We start from the raw sequence: 23,343 nt of genomic DNA on the forward strand, positions 1-23,343 counted from the left end.
AACTGTCGTAGCTTAAAAACTGCCAAAGTTATTCGCAGGAATAGGGAAAATACAATATACTAAGAAATTTACTCTGTACCAAAAATGATATCCCAATTTTACCAACTTTAAGAACTTAAGATTTTTGAATAAGCGATATGTCAAATAAAAAAGTGCGTTTCCAATGGATTAAAATGAGGTATACAAGACTGTCGTAGCTTGAAAACTGTCAGAGTTATTTGCAGGAATAGGGAAAATACAATATACTAAGAAATTTACTCTGTACCAAAAATTGCAATGATATCCCAATTTTTCCAACTTTAAGAACTTAAGATTTTTGAATAAGCGATATGTCAAAAGAAAGTGTGTTTCTTATGGATTAAAATGAGGTATACAAAACTGTCGTAGCTTGAAAACTGTCAATGTTGTTTGCAGGAATAGGGAAAATACAATATACTAAGAAATTTACTCTGTACCAAAAATTTTAATCATATCCCAATTTTACCAATTTTAAGAACTCAAATTTTTTGAATAAGCGATATGTCAAAAGAAAGTGCATTTCTTATGGATTAAAAAGAGGTATACAAAACTGTCTTACCTTGAAAACTGTTCAGATTATTTGCAGGAATAGGGAAAATACAATATACTAAGAAATTTACTCTGTACCAAAAATGGATTAAAATGAGGTATACAAAACTGTCGTAGCTTGAAAACTGTCAAAGTTATTTGCAGGAATAGGGAAAATACAATATACTAAGAAATTTACTCTATACCAAAAATTGCAATTATATCCCAATTTTACCAATTTTAAGAACTTAAGATTTTAACAATACAATATACTAAGAAATTTACTCTGTACCAAAAATGATATCCCAATTTTACCAACTTTAAGAACTTAAGATTCTTGAATAAGCGATATGTCAAAAAAAGTGCGTTTCTAATGGCTTAAAATGAGGTATACAAGACTGTCGTAGATTGAAAACTGTCAGAGTTATTTGCAGGAATAGGGAAAATACAATATACTAAGAAATTTACTCTGTACCAAAAATTGAAATGATATCCCAATTTTACCAATTTTAAGAACTTAAGATTTTTGAATAAGCGAGATGTCAAAAGAAAGTGCATTTCCCATGGATTAAAATGAGGTATACAAAACTGTCGCAGCTTGAAGACTATCAAAGTTATTTGCAGGAATAGGGAAAATACAATATACTAAGAAATTCACTCTGTACCAAAAATTGCAATGATATCCCAATTTTACCAATTTTAAGAACTTAAGATTTTTGAATAAGCGATATGTCAAAAGAAAGTGCGTTTCTGATGGATTAAAATGAGGTATACAAGACTGTCGTAGATTGAAAACTGTCAGAGTTATTTGCAGGAATAGGGAAAATACAATATACTAAGAAATTTACTCTGTACCAAAAATTGCAATGATGACCCAATTTTTCCAACTTTAAGAACTTAAGATTTTTGAATAAGCGATATGTCAAAAGAAAGTGCGTTTCTTATGGATTAAAATGAGGTATACAAAACTGTCGTAGCTTGAAAACTGTCAAAGTTATTTGCAGGAATAGGGAATATACAATATACTAAGAAATTTACTCTGTACCAAAAATTGCAATGATGACCCAATTTTTCCAACTTTAAGAACTTAAGATTTTTGAATAAGCGATATGTCAAAAGAAAGTGCGTTTCTGATGGATTAAAATGAGGTATACAAAACTGTCGTAGCTTGAAAACTGTCAAAGTTATTTTCAGGAATAGGGAAAATACAATATACTAAGAAATTTACTCTGTACCAAAAATTTTAAAATTGCAATGATATCCCAATTTTACCAACTTTAAGATCTTTAGATTTTTGAATAAGCGATATGTCAAAAGAAAGTGCGTTTCTTATGAATTAAAATGAGGTATACAAAACTATCGTAGCTTGAAAACTGTCAAAGTTATTTGCAGGAATAGGGAAAATACAATATTCTAAGAAATTTACTCTATACCAAAAATTGCAATGATATCCCAATTTTACCAATTTTAAGGACTTAAGATTTTTGAATAAGCGATATGTCAAAAGAAAGTGCGTTTCTTATGGATTAAAACGAGGTATACAAGACTGTCGTATATTGAAAACTGTCAGAGTTATTTGCAGGAATAGGAAAAATACAATATACTAAGAAATTTACTCTGTACCAAAAATTGCAATGATATCCCAATTTTACCAATTTTAAGAACTTAAGATTTTTGAATAAGCGAGATGTCAAAAGAAAGTGCATTTCTTATGGATTAAAATGAGGTATACAAAACTGTCGTAGCTTGAAAACTGTCAAAGTTATTTGCAGGAATAGGGAAAATACAATATACTAAGAAATTTACTCTGTACCAAAAATTGCAATGATGACCCAATTTTTCCAACTTTAAGAACTTAAGATTTTTGAATAAGCGATATGTCAAAAGAAAGTGCGTTTCTTATGGATTAAAATGAGGTATACAAAACTGTCGTAGCTTGAAAACTTTCAAAGTTATTTGCAGGAATAGGGAATATACAATATACTAAGAAATTTACTCTGTACCAAAAATTGCAATGATGACCCAATTTTCCAACTTTAAGAACTTAAGATTTTTGAATAAGCGATATGTCAAAAGAAAGTGCGTTTCTGATGGATTAAAATGAGGTATACAAAACTGTCGTAGCTTGAAAACTGTCAAAGTTATTTTCAGGAATAGGGAAAATACAATATACTAAGAAATTTACTCTGTACCAAAAATTTTAAAATTGCAATGATATCCCAATTTTACTAATTTTATGAACTTAAGATTTTTGAATAAGCGATATGTCAAAAGAAAGTGCGTTTCTTATGGATTAAAATGAGGTATACAAAACTGTCTTAGCTTGAAAACTGTCAGAGTTATTTGCAGGAATAGGGAAAATACAATATTCTATGAAATTTACTTCTGTACCAAAAATTGCAATGATATCCCAATTTTACCAATTTTAAGAACTTAAGATTTTTGAATAAGCGATATGTCAAAAGAAAGTGCGTTTTTTATGGATTTAAATGAGGTATACAAAACTGTCGTAGCTTGAAAACTGTCAAAGTTATTTGCGGGAATAGGGAAAATACAATATACTAAGAAATTTACTTTGTACCAAAAATTTTAATCATATCCCAATTTTACCAATTTTAAGAACTCAAATTTTTTGAATAAGCGATATGTCAAAAAAAAGTGCGTTTCTTATGGATTAAAACGAGGTATACAAAACTGTCTTAGCTTGAAAACTGTTCAAACTATTTACAGGAATAGGGAAAATACAATATACTAAGAAATTTACTCTATACCAAAAATTGCAATGATAACCCAATTTTCAAAACTTTAAGAACTTAAGATTTTTGAATAAGCGATATGTTAAAAGAAAGTGCGTTTCTTATGGATTAAAATGAGGTATACAAAACTGTCGTAGCTTGAAAACTGTCAAAGTTATTTGCAGGGATAGTAAAATACAATATACTAAGAAATTTACTCTCTACTAAAAATTGCAATGATATCCCAATTTTACCAACTTCAAGAACTTAAGATTTTTGAATAAGCGATATGTCAAAAGAAAGTGCGTTTCCTGTGGACTAAAACTAGGTATACAAAACTGTCGTAGCTTGAAAATTGTCAAAGTTATTTTCAGGAATAGGGAAAATACAATATACTAAGAAATTTACTCTGTACCAAAAATTGCAATGATGACCCAATTTTTCCAACTTTAAGAACTTAAGATTTTTGAATAAGCGATATGTCAAAAGAAAGTGCGTTTTTTGTGGATTAAAATGAGGTATACAAAACTGTCGTAGCTTGAAAATTGTCAAAGTTATTTGCAGGAATAGGGAAAATACAACATACTAAGAAATTTACTCTGTACCAAAAATTGCAATGATGACCCAATTTTTCCAACTTTAAGAACTTAAGATTTTTGAATAAGCGATATGTCAAAAGAAAGTGCGTTTCTTATGGATTAAAATGAGGAATACAAAACTGTCGTAGCTTAAAAACTGTCAAAGTTATTTGCAGGAATAGGGAAAATACAATATACTAAGAAATTTACTCTGTACCAAAAATTGCAATGATATCCCAATTTTTCCAACTTTGAAAACTTAAGATTTTTGAATAAGCGATACGTCAAAAGAAAGTGCGTTTCTTATGGATTAAAATGAGGTATACAGGACTGTCGTAGCTTGAATACTGTTCAAATTATTTGCAGGAATAGGGAAAATACAATATACTAAGAAATTTACTCTGTACCAAAAATTGCAATGATATCCCAATTTTACCAACTTTAAGAACTTAAGATTTTTGAATAAGTGATATACAAAACTGCCGTAGCATGAAAACTGTCAAAGTTATTTTCAGTAATAGGGAAAATACAATATACTAAGAAATTTACTCTGTACCAAAAATTTTAATCATATCCCAATTTTACCAATATTAAGAACTTAAGAGTTTTGAATAAGCGAGATGTGAAAAGAAAGTGCATTTCTGATGGATTAAAATGAGGTATACAAAACTGTCGTAGCTTAAAAACTGCCAAAGTTATTCGCAGGAATAGGGAAAATACAATATACTAAGAAATTTACTCTGTACCAAAAATGCTATCCCAATTTTACCAACTTTAAGAACTTAAGATTTTTGAATAAGCGATATGTCAAATAAAAAAGTGCGTTTCTAATGGATTAAAATGAGGTATACAAGACTGTCGTAGCTTGAAAACTGTCAGAGTTATTTGCAGGAATAGGGAAAATACAATATACTAAGAAATTTACTCTGTACCAAAAATTGCAATGATATCCCAATTTTTCCAACTTTAAGAACTTAAGATTTTTTAATAAGCGATATGTCAAAAGAAAGTGTGTTTCTTATGGATTAAAATGAGGTATACAAAACTGTCGTAGCTTGAAAACTGTCAAAGTTGTTTGCAGGAATAGGGAAAATACAATATACAAAGAAATTTACTCTGTACCAAAAATTTTAAAATTGCAATGATATCCCAATTTTTGCAACTTTAAGAACTTAAGATTTTTGATAAGCGATATGTCAAAAGAAAGTGCATTTCTTATGGATTAAACTGAGGTATACAAAACTGTCGTAGCTTGAAAACTCTCAAAGTTATTTGCAGGAATAGGGAAAATACAATATACTAAGAAATTTACTGTACCAAAAATGATATCCCAATTTTACCAATTTTAAGAACTTAAGATTTTTGAATAAGCGAGATGTCAAAAGAAAGTGCATTTCTTGTGGATTAAAATGAGGTATACAAAGTTGTCGTAGCTTGAAAACTATCAAAGTTATTTGCAGGAATAGGGAAAATACAATATACTAAAAATTTACTCTGTACCAAAAATTGCAATGATATCCCAATTTTTCCAACTTTAAGAACTTAAGATTTTTGAATAAGCGATATGTCAAAAGAAAGTGCTTTTCTTATGGATTAAAATGAGGTATAAAAACTGTCGCAGCTTGAAAACTGCCAAAGTTATTTGCAGGAATAGGCAAAATACAATATACTAAGAAATTTACTCTGTACTAAAAATTGCAATGATATCCCAATTTAACCAACTTTAAGAACTTAAGATTTTTGAATAAGCGATATGTCAAAAGAAAGTGCTTTTCTTATGGATTAAAATGAGGTATACAAAACTGCCGTAGCTTGAAAATTGTCAAAGTTATTTTCAGGAATAGGGAAAATACAATATACTAAGAAATTTACTCTGTACCAAAAATTTAATCATATCCCAATTTTACCAATTTTAAGAACTCAAATTTTTTGAATAAGCGATATGCCAAAAGAAAGTGCATTTCTTATGGATTAAAACGAGGTACACAAAACTGTCTTCGTTGAAAACTGTTCAAATTATTTGCAGGAAGAGGGGAAAATACAATATACTAAGAAATTTACTCTGTACCAAAAATGATATCCCAATTTACCAACTTTAAGAACTTAAAATTTTTGAATAAGCGATATGTCAAAAAAAAAGTGCGTTTTTTATGGATTAAGCGATATGTCAAAGAAAGTGCTTTCTTATGGATTAAAATGAGGTATACAAAACTGTCGTAGCTTGAAAATTGTCAAAGTTATTTTCAGGAATAGGGAAAATACAATATACTAAGAAATTTACTCTGTACCAAAAATTGCAATGATGACCCAATTTTTCCAACTTTAAGAACTTAAGATTTTTGAATACGCGATATGTCAAAAGAAAGTGCGTTTCTTATGGATTAAAATGAGGTATACAAAACTGTCGTAGCTTGAAAACTGTCAAAGTTATTTGCAGGAATAGGGAAAATACAATATACTAAGAAATTTACTCCGTACCAAAAATGATATCTCAATTTTACCAACTTTAAGAACTTAAGATTTTTGAATAAGCGATATGTCAAAAAAAGTGTGTTTCTTATGGATTAAAATGAGGTATACAAAACTGTCGTAGCTTGAAAACTGTCAAAGTTATTTGCAGGAATAGGGAAAATACAATATACTAAGAAATTTACTCTGTAACAAAAATTGCAATGATGACCCAATTTTTCCAACTTTAAGAACTTCAGATTTTTGAATAAGCGATATGTCAAAGAAAGTGCGTTTCTGATGGATTAAAATGAGGTATACAAAACTGTCGTAGCTTGAAAACTGTCAAAGTTGTTTGCAGGAATAGGGAAAATACAATATACTAAGAAATTTACTCCGTACCAAAAATGATATCCCAATTTTACCAACTTTAAGAACTTAAGATTTTTGAATACGCGATATGTCAAAAGAAAGTGCGTTTCTTATGGATTAAAATGAGGTATACAAAACTGTCGTAGCTTGAAAACTGTCAAAGTTATTTGCAGGAATAGGGAAAATACAATATACTAAGAAATTTACTCTGTACCAAAAATTGCAATGATATCCCAATTTTTCCAACTTTAAGAACTTCAGATTTTTGAATAAGCGATATGTCAAAAGAAAGTGCGTTTCTGATGGATTAAAATGAGGTATACAAAACTGTCGTAGCTTGAAAACTGTCAAAGTTATTTGCAGGAATAGGGAAAATACAATATACTAAGAAATTTACTCCTGTACCAAAAATGATATCCCAATTTTACCAACTTTAAGAACTTAAGATTTTTGAATAAGCGAGATGTCAAAAGAAAGTGCATTTCTTATGGATTAAAATGAGGTATACAAAACTGTCGTAGCTTGAAAACTATCAAAGATATTTGCAGGAATAGGGAAAATACAATATACTAAAAAATTTACTCTGTACCCAAAATTGCAATGATATCCCAATTTTTCCAACTTTAAGGACTTAAGATTTTTGAATAAGCGATATGTCAAAAGAATGTGCGTTTCTTATGGATTAAAATGAGGTATACAAAACTGTCGTAGCTTGAAAACTGTCAAAGTTATTTGCAGGAATAGGGAAATTACAATATACTAAAAAATTTACTCTGTACCAAAAATTGCAATGATATCCCAATTTTTCCAACTTTAAGAACTTAAGATTTGGATTAAAATGAGGTATACAAAACTGTCGTAGCTTGAAAACTGTCAAAGTTATTTGCAGGAATAGGGAAATTCCAATATACTAAAAAATTTACTCTGTACCAAAAATTGCAATGATATCCCAATTTTTCCAACGTTAAGCACTAAGATTTTTGAATAAGCGATATGTCAAAAGAATGTGCGTTTCTTATGGATTAAAATGAGGTATACAAAACTATCGTAGCTTGAAAACTGTCAAAGTTATTTGCAGGAATAGGGAAAATACAATATACTAAGAAATTTACTCTGTACCAAAATTTTAAAATTGCAATGATATCCCAATTTTACTAATTTAAGAACTTAAGATTTTTGAATAAGCGATATGTCAAAAGAAAGTGCGTTTCTAATGGATTAAAATGAGGTATACAAAACTGTCGTAGCTTGAAAACTGTCAAAGTTATTTGCAGGAATAGGGAAAATACAATATACTAAGAAATTTACTCTGTACCAAAAATTGCAATGATATCCCAATTTTACCAACTTTAAGAACTTAAGATTTTTGAATAGCGATATGTCAAAAGAAAGTGCGTTTCTTATGGATTAAAATGAGGTATACAAAACTGTCGTAGCTTGAAAACTGTCAAAGTTATTTTCAGGAATAGGGAAAATACAATATACTAAGAAATTTACTCTGTACCAAAAATTTTAATCATATCCCAATTTTACCAATTTTAAGAACTAAATTTTTGAATAAGCGATATGTCAAAAGAAAGTGCGTTTCTTATGGATTAAAGCGAGGTATACAAAACTGTCTTAGCTTGAAAACTGTTCAAATAATTTGCAGGAATAGGGAAAATACAATATACTAAGAAATTTACTCTGTACCAAAAATTTTAATATTGCAATGATATCCCAATTTTACCAACTTTAAGAACTTAAGATTTTTGAATAAGCGATACGTCAAAAGAGAGTGCATTTCTTATGGATTAAAATGAGGTATACAAAACTGTCGTAGCTTGAAAACTGTCAAAGTTATTTGCAGGAATAGGGAAAATACAATATACTAAGAAATTTACTTAGTATATTTTTGAATAAGCGATATGTTAAAAGAAAGTGCGTATCTTATGGATTAAAATGAGGTATACAAAACTATCGTAGCTTAAAAACTGTCAAAGTTATTTGCAGGAATAGGGAAAATACAATATACTAAGAAATTTACTCTGTACCAAAAATTGCAATGATATCCCAATTTTTCCAACCTTAAGAACTTAAGATTTTGAATAAGCGATATATCAAAAGAAAGTGAGTTTCTTATGGATTAAAATGAGGTATACAAAACTGTCGTAGGTTGAAAACTGTCAAGTTATTTGCAGGAATAGGAAAAATACAGTATACTAAGAAATTTACTCTGTACTAAAAATTGCAATGATATCCCAATTTTACCAACTTTAAGAACTTAAGATTTTTGAATAAACGATATGTCTAAAGAAAGTGTGTTTCTTATGGATTAAAATGAGGTATACAAAACTATCGTAGCTTGAAAACTGTCAAAGTTATTTGCAGGAATAGGGAAAATACAATATACTAAGAAATTTACTTAGTATATTTTTGAATAAGCGATATGTTGAAAGAAAGTGCGTTTCTTATGGATTAAAATGAGTTATACAAAACTGTCGTAGCTTGAAAACTGTCAAAGTTATTTGCAGGAATAGGGAAAACACAATATACTAAGAAATTTACTCTGTACCAAAAATTGCAATGATATCCCAATTTTTCCAACTTTAAGAACTTAAGATTTTTGAATAAGCGATATGTTCAAAAGAAAGTGCGTTTCTTATGGATTAAAATGAGGTATACAAAACTGTCGTAGCTTGAAAACTGTCAAAGTTATTTGCAGGAATAGGGAAAATACAATATACTAAGAAATTTACTCTGTACCAAAAATTGCAATGATATCCCAATTTTACCAACTTTAAGAACTTAAGATTTTTGAATAAGCGATATGTCAAAAGAAAGTGCGTTTCTTATGGATTAAAATGAGGTATACAAAACTGTCGTAGCTTGAAAACTGTCAAAGTTATTTGCAGGAATAGGGAAAATACAATATACTAAGAAATTTACTCTGTACCAAAAATTGCAATGATATCCCAATTTTACCAACTTTAAGAACTTAAGATTTTTGAATAAGCGATATGTCAAAAGAAAGTGCGTTTCTTATGGATTAAAATGAGGTATACAAAACTGTCGTAGCTTGAAAACTGTCAAAGTTATTTGCAGGAATAGGGAAAATACAATATACTAAGAAATTTACTCTGTACCAAAAATTGCAATGATATCCCAATTTTTCCAACTTTAAGACTTAAGATTTTTGAATAAGCGATATGTCAAAGAAAGTGCGTTTCTTATGGATTAAAATGAGGTATACAAAACTGTCGTAGCTTGAAAACTGTCAAAGTTATTTGCAGGAATAGGGAAAATACAATATACTAAGAAATTTACTCTGTACCAAAAATTGCAATGATATCCCAATTTTACCAACTTTAAGAACTTAAGATTTTTGAATAAGCCGATATGTCAAAGAAAGTGCGTTTCTTATGGATTAAAATGAGGTATACAAAACTGTCGTAGCTTGAAAACTGTCGAAGTTATTTGCAGGAATAGGGAAAATACAATATACTAAGAAATTTACTCTGTACCAAAAATTGCAATGATATCCCAATTTTACCAATTTTAAGAACTTAAGATTTTTGAATAAGCGATATGTCAAAAGAAAGTGCGTTTCTTATGGATTAAAATGAGGTATACAAAACTGTCGTAGCTTGAAAACTGTCAAAGTTATTTGCAGGAATAGGGAAAATACAATATACTAAGAAATTTACTCTGTACCAAAAATTGCAATGATATCCCAATTTTTCCAACTTTAAGAACTTAAGATTTTTGAATAAGCGATATGTCAAAAGAAAGTGCGTTTCTTATGGATTAAAATGAGGTATACAAAACTGTCGTAGCTTGAAAACTGTCAAAGTTATTTGCAGGAATAGGGAAAATACAATATACTAAGAAATTTACTCTGTACCAAAAATTGCAATGATATCCCAATTTTACCAACTTTAAGAACTTAAGATTTTTGAATAAGCGATATGTCAAAAGAAAGTGCGTTTCTTATGGATTAAAATGAGGTATACAAAACTGTCGTAGCTTGAAAACTGTCAAAGTTATTTGCAGGAATAGGGAAAATACAATATACTAAGAAATTTACTCTGTACCAAAAATTGCAATGATATCCCAATTTTACTAATTTTAAGAACTTACGATTTTTGAAGAAGCGATATGTCAAAAGAAAGTGCGTTTCTTATGGATTAAAACGAGGTATACAAAACTGTCGTAGCTTGAAAACTGTCAAAGTTATTTGCAGGAATAGGGAAAATACAATAATTACTAATGAAATTTACATTAGTATATTTTTGAATATAGCGATATGTTAAAAAGTAAAGTGCGTTTCTTATGGATTAAAATGAGGTATACAAAACTATCGTAGCTTAAAAACTGTCAAAGTTATTGCAGGAATAGGGAAATACAATATACTAAGAAATTTACTCTGTACCAAAAATTGCAATGATATCCCAATTTTTTCCAACTTTAAGAACTTAAGATTTTTGAATAAGAGATACGTCGAAAGAAAGTGCGTTTCTTATGGATTAAAATGAGGTATACAAAACTGTCGTAAGTTGAAAACTGTCAAAGTTATTTGCAGGAATAGGAAAAATACAATATACTAAGAAATTTACTCTGTACTAAAAATTGCAATGATATCCCAATTTTACCAACTTTAAGAACTTAAGATTTTTGAATAAGCGATATGTCAAAAGAAAGTGCGTTTCTTATGGATTAAAATGAGGTATACAAAACTGTCGTAGCTTGAAAACTGTCAAAGTTATTTGCAGGAATAGGGAAAATACAATACTAAAAATTTACTCTGTACCAAAAATTGCAATGATATCCCAATTTTACCAACTTTAAGAACTTAAGATTTTTGAATAAGCGATATGTCAAAAGAAAGTGCGTTTCTTATGGATTAAAATGAGGTATACAAAACTGTCGTAGCTTGAAAACTGTCAAAGTTATTTGCAGGAATAGGGAAAATACAATATACTAAGAAATTTACTCTGTACCAAAAATTGCAATGATATCCCAATTTTACCAACTTTAAGAACTTAAGATTTTGAATAAGCGATATGTCAAAAGAAAGTGCGTTTCTTATGGATTAAAATGAGGTATACAAAACTGTCGTAGCTTGAAAACTGTCAAAGTTATTTGCAGGAATAGGGAAAATACAATATACTAAGAAATTTACTCTATACCAAAAATTGCAATGATATCCCAATTTTACCAACTTTTAAGAACTTAAGATTTTTGAATAAGCGATATGTCAAAGAAAGTGCGTTTCTTATGGATTAAAATGAGGTATACAAAACTGTCGTAGCTTGAAAACTGTCAAAGTTATTTGCAGGAATAGGAAAATACAATATACTAAGAAATTTACTCTGTACCAAAAATTGCAATGATGCCCAATTTTTCCAACTTTAAGAACTTAAGATTTTTGAATAAGCGATATGTCAAAAGAAAGTGCGTTTCTTATGGATTAAAATGAGGTATACAAAACTGTCGTAGCTTGAAAACTGTCAAAGTTATTTGCAGGAATAGGGAAAATACAATATACTAAGAAATTTACTCTGTACCAAAAATTGCAATGATATCCCAATTTTTCCAACTTTAAGAACTTAAGATTTTTGAATAAGCGATATGTCAAAAGAAAGTGCGTTTCTTATGGATTAAAATGAGGTATACAAAACTGTCGTAGCTTGAAAACTGTCAAAGTTATTTGCAGGAATAGGGAAAATACAATATACTAAGAAATTACTCTGTACCAAAAATTGCAATGATATCCCAATTTTTCCAACTTTAAGAACTTAAGATTTTTGAATAAGCGATATGTCAAAAGAAAGTGCGTTTCTTATGGATTAAAATGAGGTATACAAAACTGTCGTAGCTTGAAAACTGTCAAAGTTATTTGCAGGAATAGGGAAATACAATATACTAAGAAATTTACTCTGTACAAAATTCAATGATATCCCAATTTTACCAACTTTAAGAACTTAAGATTTTTGAATAAGCGATATGTCAAAGAAAGTGCGTTTCTATGGATTAAAATGAGGTATACAAAACTGTCGTAGCTTGAAAACTGTCAAAGTTATTTGCAGGAATAGGGAAAATACAATATACTAAGAAATTTACTCTGTACCAAAAATTGCAATGATATCCCAATTTTTACCAACTTTAAGAACTTAAGATTTTTGAATAAGCGATATGTCAAAAGAAAGTGCGTTTCTTATGGATTAAAATGAGGTATACAAAACTGTCGTAGCTTGAAAACTGTCAAAGTTATTTGCAGGAATAGGGAAAATACAATATACTAAGAAATTTACTCTGTACCAAAAATTGCAATGATATCCCAATTTTACCAACTTTAAGAACTTAAGATTTTTGAATAAGCGATATGTCAAAAGAAAGTGCGTTTCTTATGGATTAAAATGAGGTATACAAAACTGTCGTAGCTTGAAAACTGTCAAAGTTATTTGCAGGAATAGGGAAAATACAATATACTAAGAAATTTACTCTGTACCAAAAATTGCAATGATATCCCAATTTTACCAATTTTAAGAACTTAAGATTTTTGAATAAGCGATATGTCAAAAGAAAGTGCGTTTCTTATGGATTAAAATGAGGTATACAAAACTGTCGTAGCTTGAAAACTGTCAAAGTTATTTGCAGGAATAGGGAAAATACAATATACTAAGAAATTTACTCTGTACCAAAAATTGCAATGATATCCCAATTTTACCAATTTAAGAACTTAAGATTTTTGAATAAGCGATATGTCAAAAGAAAGTGCGTTTCTTATGGATTAAAATGAGGTATACAAAACTATCGTAGCTTGAAAACTGTCAAAGTTATTTGCAGGAATAGGGAAAATACAATATACTAAGAAATTTACTCTGTACCAAAAATTGCAATGATATCCCAATTTTCCAACTTTAAGAACTTAAGATTTTTGAATAAGCGATATGTCAAAAGAAAGTGCGTTTCTTATGGATTAAAATGAGGTATACAAAACTGTCGTAGCTTGAAAACTGTCAAAGTTATTTGCAGGAATAGGAAAAATACAATATACTAAGAAATTTACTCTGTACCATAAATTGCAATGATATCCCAATTTTACCAACTTTAAGAACTTAAGATTTTTGAATAAGCGATATGTCAAAAGAAAGTGCGTTTCTTATGGATTAAAATGAGGTATACAAAACTGTCGTAGCTTGAAAACTGTCAAAGTTATTTGCAGGAATAGGGAAAATACAATATACTAAGAAATTTACTCTGTACCAAAAATTGCAATGATATCCCAATTTTTCCAACTTTAAGAACTTAAGATTTTTGAATAAGCGATATGTCAAAAGAAAGTGCGTTCTTATGGATTAAAATGAGGTATACAAAACTGTCGTAGCTTGAAAACTGTCAAAGTTATTTGCAGGAATAGGGAAAATACAATATACTAAGAAATTTACTCTGTACCAAAAATTGCAATGATATCCCAATTTTACCAACTTTAAGAACTTAAGATTTTTGAATAAGCGATATGTCAAAAGAAAGTGCGTTTCTTATGGATTAAAATGAGGTATACAAAACTGTCGTAGCTTGAAAACTGTCAAAGTTATTTGCAGGAATAGGGAAAATACAATATACTAAGAAATTTACTCTGTACCAAAAATTGCAATGATATCCCAATTTTACCAACTTTAAGAACTTAAGATTTTTGAATAAGCGATATGTCAGAAGAAAGTGCGTTTCTTATGGATTAAAATGAGGTATACAAAACTGTCGTAGCTTGAAAACTGTCAAAGTTATTTGCAGGAATAGGGAAAATACAATATACTAAGAAATTTACTCTGTACCAAAAATTGCAATGATATCCCAATTTTTCCAACTTTAAGAACTTAAGATTTTTGAATAAGCGATATGTTAAAAGAAAGTGCGTTTCTTATGGATTAAAATGAGGTATACAAAACTGTCGTAGCTTGAAAACTGTCAAAGTTATTTGCAGGAATAGGGAAAATACAATATACTAAGAAATTTACACTGTACCAAAAATTGCAATGATATCCCAATTTTACCAACTTTAAGAAACTTAAGATTTTTGAATAAGCGATATGTCAAAAGAAAGTGCGTTTCTTATGGATTAAAATGAGGTATACAAAACTATCGTAGCTTGAAAACTGTCAAAGTTATTTGCAGGAATAGGGAAAATACAATATACTAAGAAATTTACTCTATACCAAAAATTGCAATGATATCCCAATTTTACCAATTTTAAGAACTTAAGATTTTTGAATAAGCGATATGTTAAAAGAAAGTGCGTTTCTTATGGATTAAAACTGAGGTATACAAAACTGTCGTAGCTTGAAAACTGTCAAAGTTATTTGCAGGAATAGGGAAAATACAATATACTAAGAAATTTACTCTGTACCAAAAATTGCAATGATATCCCAATTTTACCAACTTTAAGAACTTAAGATTTTTGAATAAGCGATATGTCAAAAGAAAGTGCGTTTCTTATGGATTAAAATGAGGTATACAAAACTGTCGTAGCTTGAAAACTGTCAAAGTTATTTGCAGGAATAGGGAAAATACAATATACTAAGAAATTTACTCTGTACCAAAAATTGCAATGATATCCCAATTTTACCAACTTTAAGAACTTAAGATTTTTGAATAAGCGATATGTCAAAAGAAAGTGCGTTTCTTATGGATTAAAATGAGGTATACAAAACTGTCGTAGCTTGAAAACTGTCGAAGTTATTTGCAGGAATAGGGAAAATACAATATACTAAGAAATTTACTCTGTACCAAAAATTGCAATGATATCCCAATTTTACCAACTTTAAGAACTTAAGATTTTTGAATAAGCGATATATCAAAAGAAAGTGCGTTTCTTATGGATTAAAATGAGGTATACAAAACTGTCGTAGCTTGAAAACTGTCGAAGTTATTTGCAGGAATAGGGAAAATACAATATACTAAGAAATTTACTCTGTATTAAAAATTGCAATGATATCCCAATTTTACCAACTTTAAGAACTTAAGATTTTTGAATAAACGATATGTCAGAAGAAAGTGCGTTTCTTATGGATTAAATTGAGGTATACAAAACTATCGTAGCTTGAAAACTGTCAAAGTTATTTGCAGGAATAGGGAAAATACAATATACTAAGAAATTTACTATATGCCAAAAATTGCAATGATATCCCAAATTTACCAATTTTAAGAACTTAAGATTTTTGAATAAGCGATATGTCAAAAGAAAGTGCGTTTCTTATAGATTAAAACGAGGTTTACAAAACTGTCGTAGCTTGAAAACTGTCAAAGTTATTTGCAGGAATAGGGAAAATACAATATACTAAGAAATTTACTCTACACCAAAAATTGCAATGATATCCCAATTTTACTAATTTTAAGAACTTAAGATTTTTGAATAAGCGATATGTCAAAAGAAAGTGCGTTTCTTATGGATTAAAATGAGGTATACAAAACTGTCGTAGCTTGAAAACTGTCAAAGTTATTTGCAGGAATGGGGAAAATACAATATACTAAGAAATTTACTCTGTACCAAAAATTGCAATGATATCCCAATTTTTCCAACCTTAACAAGTAAAAGTGTTATATTCGGCCATGCCGAATCTTATATACCCACCATCAAATCATCCTTATAAATAGACTTTGATATTATCGATCTATGTTGAATCATATGTCGATATTATTCTGAACATCAGGGAAATATTTGGAAGAGGGAATTTAATAAAGGCTTAAGCATGGACCACGCTCTTCCGAATTAAAAATATTACAAAACTTGTTTACGTAGAATTTCACTGCTGTAATAGCATTTTTGAGTCAGTAATGAGTGTTAAAGTAATTTTCTGAAAGGGACCTTATAGGGGGGTATGGTCAATTACAGACTGATCCTCATAAAATTTAGCGAGAGCTTGTAGCTAATACGAAAATTGTTCATGTCGTACTCAGTACTCGCAGTTTTAAGCTAGTAATGAGCTTTAAAGTCATTTTCTGAAGGGGACCTTACAAGGGGGATAGGGCTAATTAAGGACCGATCCATATAAAATTTGATAAAGAACTTTTGGCTCACACAAAACGTGTTTGTGCATTAAAGTCATTTTCTGAAGGAGACCTTATGCGTTTCTTATGGATTAAAATGAGGTATACAAAACTGTCGTAGCTTGAAAACTGTCGAAGTTATTTGCAGGAATAGGGAAAATACAATATACTAAGAAATTTACTCTGTACCAAAAATTGCAATGATATCCCAATTTTACCAACTTTAAGAACTTAAGATTTTTGAATAAGCGATATATCAAAAGAAAGTGCGTTTCTTTCTGTCGTAGCTTGAAAACTGTCGAAGTTATTTGCAGGAATAGGGAAAATACAATATACTAAGAAATTTACTCTGCATTAAAAATTGCAATGATATCCCAATTTTACCAACTTTAAGAACTTAAGATTTTTGAATAAACGATATGTCAGAAGAAAGTGCGTTTCTTATGGATTAAATTGAGGTATACAAAACTATCGTAGCTTGAAAACTGTCAAAGTTATTTGCAGGAATAGGGAAAATACAATATACTAAGAAATTTACTATATGCCAAAAATTGCAATGATATCCCAATTTTACCAATTTTAAGAACTTAAGATTTTTGAATAAGCGATATGTCAAAAGAAAGTGCGTTTCTTATAGATTAAAACGAGGTATACAAAACTGTCGTAGCTTGAAAACTGTCAAAGTTATTTGCAGGAATAGGGAAAATACAATATACTAAGAAATTTACTCTACACCAAAAATTGCAATGATATCCCAATTTTACTAATTTTAAGAACTTAAGATTTTTGAATAAGCGATATGTCAAAAGAAAGAGCGTTTCTTATGGATTAAAATGAGGTATACAAAACTGTCGTAGCTTGAAAACTGTCAAAGTTATTTGCAGGAATGGGGAAAATACAATATACTAAGAAATTTACTCTGTACCAAAAATTGCAATGATATCCCAATTTTTCCAACTTTAACAAGTAAAAGTGTTATATTCGGCCATGCCGAATCTTATATACCCACCATCAAATCATCCTTATAAATAGACTTTGATATTATCGATCTATGTTGAATCATTTTCTGAAGGAGACCTTATATGGGGTGTAGGGTCAATTATGGACCCACCCTCATAAAATTTAGGAAAATGATTTTAGTTCCTATACAAATTTTTTATGTCGAATTTTATTGCTATTTATATGCACATATGTCAGATATGAGCATTAAAGTCATTTTCTGAAGGGGACCTTGTATTGGGGGTGGGGTCAATTATGAACCGATCATTATAAAATTTTACGACGAGATTTAAATTATTATAAAACATGTTTGTGCCGAATTTCACACCGCTATTGATGCTTCTCTTAGCCAGTTATGGGCGATAAAGTCATTTTCTGAAGGGGACTTTATATGGGGGGTAGGGTCAATTATGGGCCTATCCTTATAAAATTTTACAAAGAGATTTAGGTTCTCATAAAATATGTTTGTGCCGAATTTCACCGCTACTGATTCTTCCCTTAGCAAGTTATGAGCGATAAAGTCATTTTTGAAGGGGACTTTATATGGGGGGTAGGGTCAATTATGGACCGATCCTTATAAAATTTTACAGAGAGATTTAGGTTCCCATAAAACATGTTTGTGCCGAATTTCACCGCTATTGATGCTTCTCTTAGCCAGTTATGCGCGATAAAGTCATTTTCTGAAGGGGACTTTATATGGGGGGTAGGGTCAGTTAAAATGAGGTATAAGGACTGTCGTAGCTTGAAAACTGTCAGAGTTATTTGCAGGAATAGGGAAAATACATATACTAAGAAATTTACTCTGTACCAAAAATTACAATGATATCCCAATTTTACCAATTTTAAGAACTTAAGATTTTTGAATAAGCGAGATGTCAAAAGAAAGTGCATTTCTTATGGATTAAAATGAGGTATACAAAACTGTCGCAGCTTGAAAACTATCAAAGTTATTTGCAGGGATAGTGAAAATACAATATACTAAAAAATTTACTCTGTACTAAAAATTGCAATGATATTACAATTTTACCAACTTCAAGAACTTAAGATTTTTGAATAAGCGATATGTCAAAAGAAAGTGCGTTTCTGATGGATTAAAATGAGGTATACAAAACTGTCAAAGTTATTTTCAGGAATAGGGAAAATACAATATACTAAGAAATTTACTCTGTACCAAAAATTTTAAAATTGCAATGATATCCCAATTTTACCAACTTTAAGAACTTAAGATTTTTGATTAAGCGATATGTCAAAAGAAAGTGCGTTTTTTATGGATTACAATGAGGTATACAAAACTGTCGTAGCTTGAAAACTGTCAAAGTTATTTGCAGGAATAGGGAAAATACAATATACTAAGAAATTTACTCTGTACCAAAAATGATATCCCGATTTTACCAACTTTAAGAACTTAAGATTTTTGAATAAGCGATATGTCAAAAAAAGTGCGTTTCTAATGGATTAGAATGAGGTATTGCAGCTTGAAAACTATCAAAGTTATTTGCAGGGATAGTGAAAATACAATATACTAAAAAATTTACTCTGTACTAAAAATTGCAATGATATTACAATTTTACCAACTTCAAGAACTTAAGATTTTTGAATAAGCGATATGTCGAAAGGAAATTCGTTTCTGATGGATTAAAATGAGGTATACAAAACTGTCAAAGTTATTTTCAGGAATAGGGAAAATACAATATACTAAGAAATTTACTCTGTACCAAAAATTTTAAAATTGCAATGATATCCCAATTTTACCAACTTTAAGAACTTAAGATTTTTGATTAAGCGATATGTCAAAAGAAAGTGCGTTTTTTATGGATTACAATGAGGTATACAAAACTGTCGTAGCTTGAAAACTGTCAAAGTTATTTGCAGGAATAGATAAAATACAATATACTAAGAAATTTACTCTGTACCAAAAATGATATCCCAATTTTACCAACTTTAAGAACTTAAGATTTTTGAATAAGCGATATGTCAAAATAAGTGCGTTTCTAATGGATTAGAATGAGGTATACAAGACTGTCGTAGCTTGAAAACTGTCAGAGTTATTTGCAGGAATAGGGAAAATACAATATACTAAGAAATTTACTCTGTACCAAAAATTGCAATGATATCTCAATTTTACCAATTTTAAGAACTTAAGATTTTTGAATAAGCGAGATGTCAAAAGAAAGTGCATTTCTTATGGATTAAAATGAGGTATACAAAACTGTCGCAGCTTGAAGACTATCAAAGTTATTTGCCGGAATAGGGAAAATACAATATACTAAAAAATTTACTCTGTACCAAAAATTGCAATTTGGTATACAAAACTATCGTAGCTTGAAAACTGTCAAAGTTATTTGCAGGAATAGGGAAAATACAATATACTAAGAAATTTACTCTATACCAAAAATTGCAATGATATCCCAATTTTACCAATTTTAAGAACTTAAGATTTTTGAGTGAGCGATATGTCAAAAGAAAGTGCGTTTTTTATGGCTTAAAATGAGGTATACAAAACTGTCGTAGCTTGAAAACTGTCAAAGTTATTTGCAGGAATAGGGAAAATACAATATACTAAGAAATTTACTCTGTACCAAAAATGATATCCCGATTTTACCAACTTTAAGAACTTAAGATTTTTGAATAAGCGATATGTCAAAAAAAGTGCGTTTCTAATGGATTAGAATGAGGTATTGCAGCTTGAAAACTATCAAAGTTATTTGCAGGGATAGTGAAAATACAATATACTAAAAAATTTACTCTGTACTAAAAATTGCAATGATATTACAATTTTACCAACTTCAAGAACTTAAGATTTTTGAATAAGCGATATGTCGAAAGGAAATTCGTTTCTGATGGATTAAAATGAGGTATACAAAACTGTCAAAGTTATTTTCAGGAATAGGGAAAATACAATATACTAAGAAATTTACTCTGTACCAAAAATTTTAAAATTGCAATGATATCCCAATTTTACCAACTTTAAGAACTTAAGATTTTTGATTAAGCGATACGTCAAAAGAAAGTGCGTTTTTTATGGATTACAATGAGGTATACAAAACTGTCGTAGCTTGAAAACTGTCAAAGTTATTTGCAGGAATAGATAAAATACAATATACTAAGAAATGTACTCTGTACCAAAAATGATATCCCAATTTTACCAACTTTAAGAACTTAAGATTTTTGAATAAGCGATATGTCAAAAAAAGTGCGTTTCTAATGGATTAGAATGAGGTATACAAGACTGTCGTAGCTTGAAAACTGTCAGAGTTATTTGCAGGAATAGGGAAAATACAATATACTAAGAAATTTACTCTGTACCAAAAATTGCAATGATATCCCAATTTTACCAATTTTAAGAACTTAAGATTTTTGAATAAGCGAGATGTCAAAAGAAAGTGCATTTCTTATGGATTAAAATGAGGTATACAAAACTGTCGCAGCTTGAAGACTATCAAAGTTATTTGCCGGAATAGGGAAAATACAATATACTAAAAAATTTACTCTGTACCAAAAATTGCAATTTGGTATACAAAACTATCGTAGCTTGAAAACTGTCAAAGTTATTTGCAGGAATAGGGAAAATACAATATACTAAGAAATTTACTCTATACCAAAAATTGCAATGATATCCCAATTTTACCAATTTTAAGAACTTAAGATTTTTGAGTGAGCGATATGTCAAAAGAAAGTGCGTTTTTTATGGCTTAAAATGAGGTATACAAAACTGTCGTAGCTTGAAAACTGTCAAAGTTATTTGCAGGAATAGGGAAAATACAATATACTAAGAAATTTACTCTGTACCAAAAATTACAATGATATCCCAATTTTACCAATTTTAAGAACTTAAGATTTTTGAATAAGCGAGATGTCAAAAGAAAGTGCATTTCTTATGTATTAAAATGAGGTATACAAAACTGTCGTAGCTTGAAAACTATCAAAGTTATTTGCAGGAATAGGGAAAATACAATATATTAAAAAATTTACTCTGTACCAAAAATTGCAATGATATCCCAAATTTTCCAACTCTAAGAACTTAAGATTTTTGAATAAGCGATATGTTAAAAGAAAGTGCGTTTCTGATGGATTAAAACTGTCGTAGCTTGAAAACTGTCAAAGTTATTTTCAGGAATAGGGAAATATACTAAGAAATTTACTCTGTACCAAAAATTTTAAAATTGCAATGATATCCCAATTTTACCAACTTTAAGAACTTAAGATTTTTGATTAAGCGATATGTCAAAAGAAAGTGCGTTTCTTATGGATTAAAATGAGGTATACAAAACTGTCGTAGCTTGAAAACTGTCAAAGTTATTTGCAGGAATAAGGAAAATACAATAAACTAAAAAATTTACTCTGTACCAAAAATTGCAATGATAACCCAATTTTTAAAACTTTAAGAACTTAAGATTTTTGAATAAGCGATATGTCAAAAGATAGTGCGTTTCTGATGGATTAAAATGAGGTATACAAAACTGTCGTAGCTTGAAAATTGTCAAAGTTATTTTCAGGAATAGGGAAAATACAATATACTAAGAAATTTACTTTGTACCAAAAATTTTAATCATATCCCAATTTTACCAATTTTAAGAACTCTAATTTTTTGAATAAGCGATATGTAAAAAAAGTGCGTTTCTTATGGGTTAAAACGAGGTATACAAAACTGTCTTAGCTTGAAAACTGTTCAAATTATTTGCAGGAATAGGGAAAATACAATATACTAAGAAATTTACTCTGTACCAAAAATTGCAATGATATCCCAATTTTACCAACTTTAAGAACTTAAGATTTTTGAATAAGCGATATGTCAAAAGAAAGTGCGTTTCTGATGGATTAAAATGAGGTATACAAAACTGTCGTAGCTTAAAAACTGCCAAAGTTATTCGCAGGAATAGGGAAAATACAATATACTAAGAAATTTACTCTGTACCAAAAATGATATCCCAATTTTACCAACTTTAAGAACTTAAGATTTTTGAATAAGCGATATGTCAAAAAAAAGTGCGTTTCTAATGGATTAGAGTGAGGTATACAAGACTGTCGTAGCTTGAAAACTGTCAGAGTTATTTGCAGGAATAGGGAAAATACAATATACTAAGAAATTTACTCTGTACCAAAAATTGTAATGATAACCCAATTTTTAAAACTTTAAGAACTTAAGATTTTTTAATAAGCAATATGTCAAAAGAAAATGCGTTTCTTATGGATTAAAATGAGGTATACAAAACTGTCGTAGCTTGAAAATTGTCAAAGTTATTTTCAGGAATAGGGAAAATATATTATACTAAGAAATTTACTTTGTACCAAAAATTTTAATCATATCCCAATTTTACCAATTTTAAGAACTCAAATTTTTGAATAAGCGATATGTCAAAAGAAAGTGCGTTTCCTATGGACTAAAACTAGGTATACAAAACTGTCTTAGCTTGAAAACTGTTCAAATTATTTGCAGGAATAGGGAAAATACAATATACTAAGAAATTTACTCTGTACCAAAAATTGCAATGATATCCCAATTTTACCAACTTTAAGAACTTAAGATTTTTGAATAAGCGATATGCCAAAAGAAAGTGCGTTTCTGATGGATTAAAATGAGGTATACAAAACTGCCGTAGCTTGAAAACTGTCAAAGATATTTTCAGTAATAGGGA

The sequence above is a fragment of the Lucilia sericata genome, unplaced genomic scaffold (assembly GCF_015586225.1).
Source record: "Lucilia sericata isolate MDLA Ls3-8-SP2 unplaced genomic scaffold, ASM1558622v1 Contig001814F_arrow, whole genome shotgun sequence".
Classification (NCBI taxonomy): domain Eukaryota; kingdom Metazoa; phylum Arthropoda; class Insecta; order Diptera; family Calliphoridae; genus Lucilia; species Lucilia sericata.